The sequence below is a fragment of the Microcebus murinus genome, chromosome 2 (assembly GCF_040939455.1).
Source record: "Microcebus murinus isolate Inina chromosome 2, M.murinus_Inina_mat1.0, whole genome shotgun sequence".
Classification (NCBI taxonomy): Eukaryota; Metazoa; Chordata; class Mammalia; order Primates; family Cheirogaleidae; genus Microcebus; species Microcebus murinus.
Window position 1 is genome coordinate 97,709,576 of NC_134105.1, and position 12,363 is coordinate 97,721,938.

Consider the following 12,363-nt stretch of genomic DNA (forward strand, 5'->3'; position numbering starts at 1 on the left):
TTGGGGGACCGCAGCTATGGAGTTGCCTTGGATCTGCCAGTTCTGCCCAGCCTGGAGGAGTGGCTGTTGGTGTCACCCCACCTGGCCTCCCCAGAAGAAACCCCCAAAGTGTCCTGTCCCCTGGGACTGCAGTAGCACACTCCTGTATTGGTCTGGAGCGTAGAGGTGGGTGTGGTGGGAGACGAAAGAGGAGTGCTAGCCAAGGAGGAGAAGAAGGGGACAGAAAGGGTGGAGAGTTGAAGGGAGCTGGGGGAAGTGGGTGAGGAGGAAGACAGTAAAGAAGACAGGGAGCAGGAGAGAAGGGGGGGGGGATCAGGAATAGAATGGGAGGAGGAGGAGGAGGAGCTGCTAGCAGAAATCCCATGATATTCCAAATCCTGTGCTGAAGGTCGTCAGCGCATGGACGAAGGGAAGAGGACAATTGCAAAGAAAAAGAAAGGGATACCTTTTGGAAGAAGGCAGAAATTTTATATCATGCCAGGAAACTCTAGGAACTCAGGAAGGGCAGAGGGATTCGGTGGAGGCCCCAAAAGCTCTTCCCTGTCCCTAATCCCAATAGGGATTTAATCTCATTCTCTGAGATACAGACCTACAGAGACAGGCAGAGAGCACAGGAGCCAAGGGCGACTCCTCCCGCTGCAGGTTAGTGGTGTTTGGACCCGTTTGACAAGAAGAGACACTGGGAAAGAAAATCTCCAAGGGACGGGGCCTGAGAAAGGACTTGCCTGACTTCACTGAGTCAGAGTGCCCTACCTGGGTGGTTCCATGGTGTAATGGTGAGCACTCTGGACTCTGAATCCAGTAATCCGAGTTCAAGTCTCGGTGGAACCTTTATGTCTGGAGCCCACATTTTACTCTGGGGCCAGAAATGATTCTGGACAGCAAACTTGCGCCTCAAACACGGAGTGAAAGAGCGAATGGAATGTGGTTTCTGCTTCCTCGTCCCCTCCACGTCCTGGTTCGGGGAGACGAAGCTTCGGGTCCCGGAAGGAAGCTCCGCAGCCCACGCGTGGCCCCAGGTCCCCGCGTCCCTCCTGCCCCTCACGACGCGCTCTCCTGCCCGCTCCCCGGGAGTCGGGGTCCCAGAAACCGGGTTCTTAGGGTGGGGGTCCACACAGGAATTGACACCACATCGAGTCGGGGAGACCGCCTGGCCCGGTGCAGTCGGAGGCCCCGGCCTGGCCGCCAAGGGGCCCAGCGACCCAGCAGGTCCCCACGTTCTGCTCAGCGGGACCCTCGGGCCTGGGAATGGGGGCGGGGAGAAGGGTCTCCTGCACTCACGGGGCCGCCGCCCCGAATCCGAGACCCCGAGGTTTCTTTCCCTCGTCCAGTTGGGCCGTTGCGGTGTCTCTCCGGACAGCAGGTGATCGGTACGGGGACCTGTGCTTCGGGTCCCTAATCCCGCCCTCTGTTGGTGGGGGGCGGCTCCCCGTCCAGACCGCGGGTCCGTCTGTCACCTGCGCCCCGCCCCTCCGCAGCGGACGCTCCCCCCCCCCCCCCCGCCGGCGGCCCGCGGTCCCCGTCCCGCGCGACTCCGGGACGGCGACCAGACGCGGCGCTCGCCCCGCACTGTGGCACTGTGCCCCCGCCCCCCGGGAATCGCCTCTGTCAGCCGTCACGCAGCCAGCTTGGAATCCGGCCGGGCGGCGAGCGTGAGAGGAGCGGGGCGAGGGCACCGCCCGCCTCCCTCTCCCGCCCGGACCCGCTCCCGGGCGAAGACGGGGCCTCAGGACCCGACCAGATGGAGCCGCCTCTAATCAACGGAAAACGTTGGTCAAGGCTTCTGAAGGACCGTCACAAAATGGTCGCCGCCAAATCCCCCTCGTTTGAGACTTTAAGCGCATACGAAGACTAAAAACCTAAGTGTGTTTTGAGGGCTGACTCTGGAGGGTCTGAAAAGAAGGGGGTGAGGGGTCCTGAAAGACAGTGAGGGAGGGTCACCCGGACAGCTCAGCTGCCGCCTCCTGGGACCTGGCTCCCGACCGTGGGACACTCCAGCAGAGGGGCTGAGTGCCTTCTTTGTGTCCCGGGGACTGGGCTGTACTGGAAGGCCCAGGGCCCAGACCTTCTTGTGTGGCATCTGTCCCTACGAAGTTTCTCTTCACTGTTTGGGGGATGGGCTGGGGATAAATAGGTTCACAGGTGACTGGGAGCCAAGTCAGGACCTCGTGGAATCCCTTGCGGTTAACTAGCAATTAGCCTCCTTCCCCCATTTCTCCCCTTGCAGGCCGACTGCAAGGCCAGGGCACCCAAGGCCACCAAAGATGCCCAGCGACATGTCTGGGATGGAGATGCCCTGGCTGAGAACTGTGCACTTCTAGGGCAGGGAGTCTGGGGTCTGGCCAGGAAGCTGAGCAAGGGGATAGGCAGGTTAACCAGCAGGCTCCTGCACAGCAATGCACACACTCCTCTTCTCCTCCCCACTCACCAAATCGGGTCTCCTACCTCCTCTTCCCAAGGACCTTTCCCCAGAACTATTCCTTTCCTGGAACTGCAAGTTTATAGCACACATTTCTGTTCCCTTATCTGGCCAACCATCTTCAGCTGCCAATGGCCAGGGTAGCCTCACTCCCTATCAAGACCTGAGCTCAAGACTTTACTCTGCCTCAAGGAGAAGATGCCCCCTTCCTTTCTTTTCCTACCAAAACCGCCCTAGTTCAGGCCCCATCTTTGCCTGGTGACCAGGACAGTCCCCTCACCAGCCTCCTGACATTGGGAAGGGCAGATTCTCATTAGCTCCCAGCCCCTCTGAGCTCTCAACAGGTACATGTGGCTCCAGACCATAGAGGTATATCCACAGCGGACACCTCTCAAAACTCTTTTCCCTTCACCCTATGTCTGTCCTAGACTGCATATTCCCATCACAGAACTGACATGGTTTTCTTCCTGTCCTCATTTTGCCCCAGTATTTGCTTCTTTCTCTATTGGAACTATCCCTCCCTCTTTGGACAATGTCTTCCTGGTACTCTTCATGAAGATGCCCCACCCTCGCCTGCTCAAGGAGAGGGGATCTGACCTGAGCTGAGCCCATCAGATCCATTACTTACCTGAAATAGGAAAACAGAGGGAGAGGAGTGACCAAAGATTAAATAAATCTCTGAAGTTTATCCACTAGAGACAGTGTCCCTGAAGATACGGGTCTTTTGTTCCTGCTATGTATATCCACTGTGACTGAACTCTGAATAAAATTTACATAGTTATAATAATATAGTAATTGAACCCGTCAAACTATGATACATATATATTGGAGGGCAGGGTAGTGAGACACATGTTTGAGTGTGGTGGTAATGATGAGCTAGTATTTGAAAGAGAACACCTAAACTTGAAAATCAAAAAGTAATAATTATTTAGAGATTGGGAGATAAATAAATAATTGGTTAATGAAGTTTGTGGGAGTACCTCAGGGGACTGCTGGTGGCAATGGCATTGGTAAGACCTAATATATATTGAACAATTACCATGTGACAGGCACTGGGCTCCACTTTACCTGCACATTTCATGTAAACATTGGACAATCTAAGTATTCCTATTTAGCCTGTTTTACATGTAGAAATGGAGGCACATTAAATTAAAATAATTTGTTTTACTTCAAACCGTGGTAGATTAGGTTTGTTACCCAGAGCCTGTGATTTGGGTTCTGTTATTCTCCATTTTAGGGATTTCCACTATTCCAAGTATGTGAAGCTTAAAAAAAAAAAAAAAAGACTCAATCTCAAGAAAGTGCTATTCCATGTCATTCTTGATATTGGTGACATGTGTCTTCTTTTATCCATAATCAGCATGGTTAGGGGCTTATAAATTTTATTGACCTCAGAAAATAAGCTTTTTAATGTATCATAGAGATTAGAGGCAGAGTTGGAGTTGGGAAGATGTGAAAAGGAGGGCTAGAAGGTCAGGAGAGTCACCAAGAAGGTAATTAGGAAAGCAAATATGGCCAGTTGCTGAAGTGTGACCACGAAAAGCTGATGATGAAATTATATGTGAAGCTGCTACTTTTGTGGGTCTGAAGCCAAACATCTGGTGATGGGCCTAGTGCCACTGTGGGTCGACAGTGCCAGCAGTCAGAAAGAAGAGCTAGGCACAGAACGGAGGAGGTCAAGGAAAAGCTGGAATTTACCACCATCTCTTCTTCTGTCCACCACCACATCTAACCACAACGATCCTAAGAGAGTAACGGTATTCCAAAGATCACACAGATTTCTCTTTTGTCTAATTTCTCTTTGGGCTAACTCTAACCCAAAATGGCACAGAAAAGGAGATTCTGAGGGACTTAGTTTTAACCAAGTCAACTTGGTACAGCACAAAACATAGTATCAACAAAACAGATTCAAAGACAGGAAGTATTACCAGAGCTAAAGAGGGATATTTCATAATATAAAGGGGTCAAGCCTTCAAAAAAACATCAAATTTCTAAATGTGTATGCACCTGATACAATAGCTTCAAAATATATGAAGAAGAAATGGACAGAACTAAAGGAAATCCACAATGGTAATTAGAGTTTTAAACACTCATCCTTCTGTAATCTCTCCCCCTCTCCTTTCTCCCTCAGCTGCTGTCCACAGTCACTCACTCACCCAACTCTCTTTCCAAAATGTGCCCCCCAAAATCAGTTGTCTTTTTCATTCCTTTGTAACTATGGAAAGTTCCAAAACTGAAAAATTAAAGAAAAATGCTCCTGAGCACATTTTAACTAGGTAGGAAGATCTTTCAAATCCTCATGGAAATTTTTCTATGAATGGAAGAGAACAGAAATAAGGTTTTCAGGATCTTCTCCTCCAATGGTGTCTTCTCGGAGCAGAGTCCCCGGGGGAGGAAGGAGGAGCCCCGCGGCCCGGGTCTCTCTTTGTGGCAGCCTTTAGGGCTTAAGGGGAGACCCCCAGCCTGAAGTGCCAAGACCAGGACAACTGCGGCCCCTGCTGGCCGCTACGGAGCCGCAAACGCTCAGGATTCTGCCGGCTGCGGGGAAGAATCCGGTGATAAAATGAAATGCACCCAACCTGCTCTTACCCAGGGCCCGGAAATTGAGTCTCGCCATCCCACGATTGAGCAAGGAAACGCAATTTCATATTGGAATTAGTTTCTAGCCGTGCAGAAATGGGACAGTCGGTCCAATTACGGGATTCTTGGGGTGAAAAAACCCTCGGGGTCTAGGATTCGGGCGGCAGCCCTGTGAGTGGAGGAGACCCTTCCCCGCCGCAGGCCCGAGGGTCCCGCCGAGAGAGCGTGGGGACCTGCCGTGTCGCTGGGCCCGTTGGCGGCGGGGCCGGGGGCTCCGATGCGCGGGCCCAGGCGGGCTTGCCGAGGACCGGGACGCCCCAGGCTCGGTCAGCCCGACTCGATGTGGCGTCAATTTCTGTGTGGACCCGCCACCCTAAGAACCCGGTTTCTGAGACGCTGACTCCGGAGGAGGGGGCAGGAGAGCGCGGGGGGACGCGGGGACCTGGGGCAGCCCGTGGTCTGCGGAGCTTTTTTTCCCCCCTGGACCGAAACCTTCCGAGCAAGCGGAAACCACATTACATTTAAGGAGTAGAATAAGAAGAAAAAAAAAACCCAGGTTCCACCGAGATTTGAACTCGGATCGCTGGATTCAGAGTCCAGAGTGCTCACCATTACACCATGGAACCACGAGAATTGGGGCGTTCTGACTCACTGAAGGTGTACAAATGCCTTCTCGGCTCCATCGTTCCGGAGGTTTCCTTCCCCAGTACCTCTTTTTGTCAGACAGAACCCAAACACCACCAACCTGCAGCGGGAGGAGCCGCCCTGGGCTCCCGTCCTCTCTGCCTGTCTCTGTAGGTCTGTATCTGGGAGAATGAGATTCATTCCCTATTGGGATGAGGGGCAGGGAAGAGCTTTTGGGGCCTCCACCAAATCCACCTGCTCTGCCTGGGTTGCTGGAGTTTCCTGGCCCGATGTAAAATTCCCACCGCAACCGGAGTATAGATTTACTGGGATTTCCCTTCTGCTCCTCCCGTTCCTCCTCCTCCTCCTCCTCCTCCTCCTCCTCCCTGCCCCTCGCTCTGCGCAGCACGGGCTGTCAGAACATTGGGAAAGGCTGCCGCGGGGGGAAAAGGTGAGGGAACGTTGTTCTCCAACGCCAGCAGCACAGCTGCCTCTGTGGCCAGGACCCTTCGGGGGTCTTTGCTGGAGACAGAGTCAGATGGCCCCAGCTGAGTGAGTGGCTGAGCGCGGCAGCCGGTCCCGAGGCCTGGGCAGCGCGGGGCTGTGACGATCCTGTAGTTGGGACGACCCCAAAGTGGAGAACCTCGGATTCCACGCGGCTCACTGCTGTCCTGGCAAGTCCAGGGAAACGGAGCCATCTAGCAAGGTTCTTTACTGCCCTGGTGGAGAAAAGGTGACGATGGCCCGCATCGCGCCCTCGTGGCTCGCGGCTACTTCGGTTCTGCGCACGGTGCCTGGGGCAGCTGATGGCGAGGAAAGAAGGCTGGGAGACACTCGCGACCTCGGCAAAGTCCAACAAAGGACTGACTGAGATAGATGCAGGAGGAAAGAGTCATGCTCCTCTCTCCTGGGTACAAGTAGGAGTTGAGAAAGCAACTATCTGGGATTTTAGGATTCAGAATGTGGATAGTCTCTCCAATATGGGTCTGGGCATCATTGTTAGGCAGAAGAAAGACTGATGAGTCGCAGAACCTCCAACTTTCCACAGCTGGCCCTCCGGCCGGTGAGCTCCCAGTGGCCCAGAGACTCCGCCCAAGCTTTCCCAGCCCAGCCTGTGCAAACCAACCTCACAGCGCAGACACTAGAGACTCTTGAGGAGAGAACCGGGTGTTAGACTGTGTGGGAGTGGGGAGCGGAGGGAAGATTTTGGCCCTTAGACTGAGTTCTACTAGTCAGATTCAGCGGAGAATTACAAATGAGCCGGAGCTGCGGTTTATGTAAGGTTAACATAGTGGTTGCCTCCCGGGAAATTAGTGTGGAGGAGAGGAAATTAATTCTTTTTTCTATGTATTCCTTTATCCTGTGGGTAACTTATGAAGAGATGAGATCTATGTATTCCTTGTATTTTAAAAAGTAGGAATAAAATAAGACAAACAAAAAACAAAAGATGATTCAGGTGCCAGCGTGGCAGCAATTTGATCAGGGAGGGGAGAGGAGATGTCTTTGGGGAGAGAACTCGGAGGGAGTCAGAGTCTGAGAAGATCCCGGGGAGTAAAGCTGGGGCTTGGGGCAGACTCCTCCAGGTGAGATCCTCTGGAATCCATCACCACCCTCTTCTCTAACTGGCTCTCAAAACTACCTTCCTCTTCCTGAGACTTGTGAAATGAAGGATTGATCGCATGGGATAATGATTTCACAATAATTGAAACCCATTTCCCACACTTAAGAATGACCTGGTCATACACACACACAATGGAGTACTTTGCAGCCATCAGTATGAGGAATAGCCCTATGAATGGATGTAGAGTTATTTCCAGGATATTTTTTTTAATGTGGAAAAAAGCAAGGTACAAAGGAGTGTGTTAAGAAAGAAGAGGAAAGTGATATTCTTGTTTTACAGGGACGATAGGCTAGAAAATAATGAAAATGTTTTTTATCTAGGAGTGCATGGGAATGGATTCTAAGATATAGAAATGGAAGAGACTTTTCTAAGTATATATCAATACACTTTTTATTTTTTTAAACCATGTCAATGTCGTATATATTCCAAAAAAATAATGAAAAGGCTAACCTTAAAACTGAATAAGGCAGAACAAATGAACTTAACTATATATTAACATTAAATGATATTATAACCACATAGAATATAATTGATTCAAGTGAATTTTGAAGGCACTGCTTGTCTGTACACTCACAGTGGGATATAACCTGAGGCTATCTTGAACTTTACTTGGTAGGTTTATTGATTATAGTAGATTTGGTATAATAATTCTGAAGCTGTTTTGCATATATTATAGGATGGAACAAAAGAGTAAATACATCGATTTGTTAGGAATCAAGGTTATCAACTTGGGAGAAGGAAGACAAAAATATTAAGTGGAAAAAGTTGAGGAAGGACCTTATGGTGTTGGATTGGAATTGGAGATATCTATATTAACTCATGATACCCACTGATAGAGTCTTGAAGCAATGGGACCCCCGCAGCAATGAGCATATCTACTGCCCACCGCTTGGTTTCTGAATACCATTTCCCACTAAAAGAAAATAGGATTTCTTGTAAAAAAAAAAAAAAAAGCCTGATTTTAGGATTGACAAAGTAGAAGTACAAGATGAGCCTGGAACATCTTATTGTGCCCAAAGACTAATAAGAACATGTCAAAAGCTCATAGAAATCGACTTGAGGAGGCCCCCTAGTCAAATAGACAATTGGAGCATCAAAAAATTAATAATGTAATGTATTATAACCTATAAATAAGAAAGGAATCATAATACATACATGTTATATACACATGGTATAATGCAGTAGTATCCTCAAAGAAAAAATGGGAGAGAGAAAGGTATACATTATAGAAGAATAGCAGTTAGTAAGCATGGGAGGAAAAACAAAATTATTTCTGTTAGAGAATCCAGGATTACCAAACCCAAGGTCACTAAGATTTTCTCCTATGTTTCCTTCTAAAAATTTTATAGTTTTAACACAAGTAGGTCTATGAAAAATCTCAGGTAAATTTTTACATATATGGCATGAGGAAAGAATTGAGTTTTATTTGTTTTTGTTTTTCCCATATGGCCATCCAGTTGCTCCAGTGCTATTTGTTGAGTAGATTATCTTTTTTCACTGAATTACCTGGGAACCTTTGTTAAAAATCAACTGACTATAGACACATGGCTCCATTTCTGAACTCTCTACTTTGTTTCATTGATCTGTTTGTCTTCCTTTAGACTGATACCACATAGTCTTGATTACTATAGTTTTCTAACAAGTTTTAAAATTCTGTAGTGTCATTCCTCCAACTTTGTTCTTCTTTTTCAAAGTTGATTCAGTTATTTTCAGTTCTTTGAATTTTTATATAAATTTTAGAGTTAGTTTGTCAATTTCTCCAAAAATCTGCAGTGCTTTTTTTTTATTATTATGATTGCACTAAACCTATAGATACCCACTTTAAATAGAAAGACACATATAGATTAAAAGCATAAGGATGGAAAAAGATATATTATGCTAATACTAATCCAAAAAAAACTAGAGTGCCTAAATTAATGTCTGACAAAGCAGATTTCAGACCAATGATGGGTCAATTTCTTAAGAGCCTGTAACATCCTAAATGTTTTGACACCGAATAACAAAGCCTCATAATAAACAAATCAGAACTGATACAACTTTAATATTCAGACAAATTTGCAATCATAGAGATTTCAGCCACTCTCTCAATAACTGGTAGAACAAGTAGACAGATTATTAGTAGGGAAACAGAAGACTTGAAGAAAACTATCAGCCAATATTTCTAATTGACATTTATAGAATACCCTAGGCAGAAGAGTAGAACACATATTCTTTTCAAGTGGACCTGGAACATTTACCAAATTAGACCATATTTTAGGCCATATAACAAGTCTCAATAAATCTAAAAGGGTTCAAGTCATACAGAATATATTTTATGACCACAATGGAACTAAATTAAAAATCCATTATAGAAGATATGGAAAATCCTCAAATATTTGGAAACTAAATATAACACTTCTAAATAACCCATGGATCAAAGAAGAAATCAGAAAGAAAATTTCAAAATGTTTTAAACTAAATAAAAATGAAAATGTAGCAAAGTTTGTGAAATGCAGTGATATTTTCACCAGATACAGGGTTCTCAGTTGATAGTTCTTTTCTTTTAGCACTTGAAAGCACTTCCTTCTTTTCTTTACAGTTTCGGATGAGAACTCCATTGTTATTTAAATTATATTTCCCCGTTAGGTAAAGTGCCATTTCTCACTGCCTTCAAGATTTTTTTATTTAGTTTTCAGAAGTTTGACTATGATGTGTCTAGGCATTTCTTCGTATTTATCCTGTTTGAGATTTACTCACCTTCTTGAATCTGTAGGTTTATGTGTCTTGCCAAATTTGGTAATTTTCAGCCATTATTTCTTTTAGAACTGTTTAAGCCCCGCCTTCTTTTCTTCCATGGCTCTAATGACAGAAATATTAGATCTTTTGCTATAAGATCTCAGATCAGTTCTCTGAAGCTCTGTTCATTTCCTTTTGGTCATTTTTTTTTCTCTGTTGTTCATATTGGGTAATTTCAATTGTTCTATCTTCCTGTTTACTGACTCTCTCTTTCTTCTGTTTCCTCCATTCTGCTGTTAAGCCAATACACTGAGATTTTATTTTGCTTATTTCATTTTTCAATTCTAAAATTACTTTCTGGTTCTTATTTATATACTTTCTGGTTCTTATTTATATCTTTTATTTATTTGCTAAGATTTTCTATTCCTTTGATAAGACTTATTTTTTTCATTTGTTTTGAGCCTGTTAGTAATTGCTCATTGAGGCATGTTTATAATTGCTTTATTTTATTTATTTTGGGACAGAGTCTCACTCTGTTGCCTGGGCTAGAATGCCATGGCATCAGCCTAGCTCACAGCAACCTCAAACTCCTGGACTCAAGCAATCCTACTGCCTCAGCCTCCTGAGTATCTGGGACCACAGGCATGTGCCACCATGCCCGGCTAATTTATATATATATATATATATTTTTTTTCAGTTGTCCAGCTAATTTCTTTGTTTCTCCTCTCCTCTCCTCTCCTCTCCTCTCCTCTCCTCTCCTCTCCTCTCCTCTCCTCTCCTCTCCTCTCCTCTCCTCTCCTCTCCTCTCCTCTCCTCTCCTCTCCCCTCCCCTCCCTCCCTCCCCTCCCCTCCCCTCCCCTCCCCTCCCCTCCCCTCCCCTCTTCTCTTTTCTTTTGAGACAGAGTCTCGCTTTGTTGCCCAGGCTAGAGTGAGTGCCATGGAGTCAGCCTAGCTCACAGCAACCTCAAACTCCTGGGCTCAAGCAATCCTTCTGCCTCAGCCTCCCAAGTAGCTGGGACTACAGGCATGCGCCACCATGCCCGGCTAATTTTTTTCTATACATATTAGTTGGCCAATTAATTTCTTTCTATTTATAGTAGAGACGGGGGTCTCGCTCTTGCTTAGGCTGGTTTTGAACTCCTGACCTTGAGCAATCCACCCTCCTTGGCCTTCCAGAGTGCTAGGATTACAGGCGTGAGCCACCTCGCCCAGCCTATAATTGCTTTAAAATCCATGTCAGATAATTCTAACATCTATGTCAATTAATCCATGTCAGATAATTCTAACATCTATGTCAATTAATTGTTGTCATGTGTTAGTTGCCTTTTCTCATTCAAGTTGAGCTCTTTCTGGTCTTGGTATGACAAGTGATTTTTTTATTGAAACTTGGAAATTCGAGGCATATGAGACTCTGAGACTAATGAGATCTTATTTAAACCTATTTTAACTAGTTTCCTCTGAAACTCTCTTCCTCTGACACTTCTCAGCCAGGGAAGTGAGGGTATTGCTTCACGACTGCCAGGAGGAGGTGGGGTAGAAGCCCAGGTTCCCCCCCTTGGTCTCAGGGAGGTGATGCTTCTTGAGACTTCTGGGCAGAAGTGAGTTCTGACTCCCCCAGGCTGGGAAGGGTAGTCCTACACAACCTGACCTCTATGTCTTGCTAGGCTGCCCCTCTCCTGGACCATGAGCTAAAGAGACCAGGGAACTCACCACTGTGTCATTTTTGGGATTCTGAGGTTTCTAGTCAGCTTGCCTTTTTTGCTCCATCTTTCAAAGTTTTCCTGTTTACTGTAAATATAATGTCCAGGGTTTTAGTTGTACTTAGTGGGAGGAATAGAGAAAAGTATGTCTAGTCTATCTTCCCAGAGGTATTATAGAAGTCACTCCTTCAGTTTTTTAATATAAGAAGCCCTTATTTCATCTTAATTTTATGAAACATATTTTCACTGTGTAAATAATTCTAGGTTGCAGCTTTTTTTTCTTTCAGTATTTAAAAGGTATATACAAACACAATGAGTGAGATGTGCAACATTTGGGGGATGGTCACGCTTGAAGCTCTGACTCGAGGGGGGAGAGGGCATGGGCAATATACGTAACCTTAACATTTGTACCCCCATAATATGCTGAAATAATAAAAAAAAGAATGTTATACAAATGGAATCATAAAAAAAAATAAAAGATGTTGCTGTACTGTGTTCCAGTTTACAGTTGTTCTTATGATAAGCCTGCTATCATCCTTTTCTTTGTTCCTTTGTAGGTAACTAGTCATTTTTCCTCCGGTTGCTTTTACACTTTTCTTTTTATAATAGGTTTTGAGAGATTTGATATTTCGCCTTAGTTTAGGGTCACCCCTCCCCATTTCTTGTGCTTGGGCCAATTGAGCTACTTGGATCTGTGGCTTTAC

The 12,363-nt window shown here is 46.2% G+C and overlaps 2 non-coding genes across 2 annotated transcripts; one reads left to right on the plus strand and one right to left on the minus strand.

Moving 5' to 3' along the window:
• The first annotated feature begins 759 nt into the window (after positions 1-759).
• On the plus strand, positions 760-831 carry TRNAQ-CUG (transfer RNA glutamine (anticodon CUG)). The gene has a single exon. It is a non-coding gene; the product is annotated as a tRNA-Gln (tRNA).
• Positions 832-5,553: 4,722 nt separating this feature from the next.
• On the minus strand, positions 5,554-5,625 carry TRNAQ-CUG (transfer RNA glutamine (anticodon CUG)). The gene has a single exon. It is a non-coding gene; the product is annotated as a tRNA-Gln (tRNA).
• Positions 5,626-12,363: the final 6,738 nt, after the last annotated feature.